This window comes from Arachis stenosperma, chromosome 2 (genome assembly GCF_014773155.1).
Source record: "Arachis stenosperma cultivar V10309 chromosome 2, arast.V10309.gnm1.PFL2, whole genome shotgun sequence".
Classification (NCBI taxonomy): Eukaryota; Viridiplantae; Streptophyta; class Magnoliopsida; order Fabales; family Fabaceae; genus Arachis; species Arachis stenosperma.
In genome coordinates, this window is record NC_080378.1 from 69,298,152 (window position 1) to 69,299,477 (window position 1,326).

Genomic DNA, 1,326 nt, shown 5'->3' on the forward strand with positions numbered 1-1,326 from the left:
TTCAAAATGTTTTCAAAATCTTTTAATTGAATTTCGAAAATCCTCTTCCCTCCTTCTCACATCCTTCTATTTATGGAGTACCACTCCTTCTAAATGCACAATTCGAACCTTATCTAATTAAAGTTCGAATTCTTCTTCCCCTTCTTCTTTCTATTTCTCTTTTCCTCTGACATTTCAAGGAATCTCTATACTGTGACATAGAGGATTCCACATTTTCTTTTTCTCTTCTCTTTCATATGAGCAGGAGTAGAGACAAAGGCATTCTTATTGAAGCTGATCCTGAACCCGAAAGGACCTTGAAGAGAAAGCTAAGAGAAGCCAAAGCACAACTCTCTTTAGAGGACCTGACCGAATTCTTCAAAGAAGAAGAACCCATGGCAGCCGAAAACAACAACAATGCCAACAATGCAAGGAAGGTGCTGGGTGACTTTACTGCACCTACTCCCGACTTCTATGGGAGAAGCATCTCTATCCCTGCCATTGGAGCAAACAACTTTGAGCTTAAGCCTCAATTAGTTTCTCTAATGCAACAGAATTGCAAGTTCCATGGACTTCCAATGGAAGATCCTCATCAGTTTTTAGCTGAATTCTTGCAAATCTGTGACACAGTCAAGACTAATGGGGTTAACCCTGAGGTCTATAGACTGATGCTATTCCCTTTTGCTGTAAGAGACAGAGCTAGAATATGGTTGGATTCTCAACCTAAAGAAAGCCTGGACTCTTGGGAAAAGCTAGTCAATGCCTTCTTGGCAAAGTTCTTTCCACCACAAAGATGGAGTAAGCTTAGAGTGGAAGTCCAAACCTTCAAACAGAAGGATGGAGAGTCCCTCTATGAAGCTTGGGAAAGATACAAACAATTAATCAGAAGATGTCCTTCAGACATGCTTTCTGAATGGAGCATCATAGGTATTTTCTATGATGGTCTCTCTGAACTATCTAAGATGTCCTTGGATAGCTCTGCTGGAGGATCTCTTCATCTGAAGAAGACGCCTGCAGAAGCTCAAGAATTGATTGAAATGGTTGCAAATAACCAATTCATGTACACTTCTGAAAGGAATCCTGTGAACAATGGGACTAGTCAGAAGAAAGGAGTTCTTGAGATTGACACTCTGAATGCCATATTGGCTCAGAACAAGATATTGACTCAACAAGTCAATTTGATTTCTCAAAGTCTGTCTGGAATGCAAAATGCACCAAACAGTACTAAGGATGCTTCATCTGAGGAAGAAGCTTATGATCCTGAGAACCCTTCCATGGAAGAGGTGAATTACCTAGGAGATCCCTATGGAAATACCTACAATTCTTCATGGAGAAATCACCCAAATC

At 40.4% G+C, this 1,326-nt stretch overlaps 1 non-coding gene across 1 annotated transcript; it reads right to left on the minus strand.

The window, feature by feature from the left end:
- Positions 1 to 779: 779 nt before the first annotated feature.
- On the minus strand, positions 780 to 887 carry LOC130964587 (small nucleolar RNA R71). The gene has a single exon (XR_009080675.1). It is a non-coding gene; the product is annotated as a small nucleolar RNA R71 (small nucleolar RNA).
- Between the last annotated feature and the right edge of the window lie 439 nt (positions 888 to 1,326).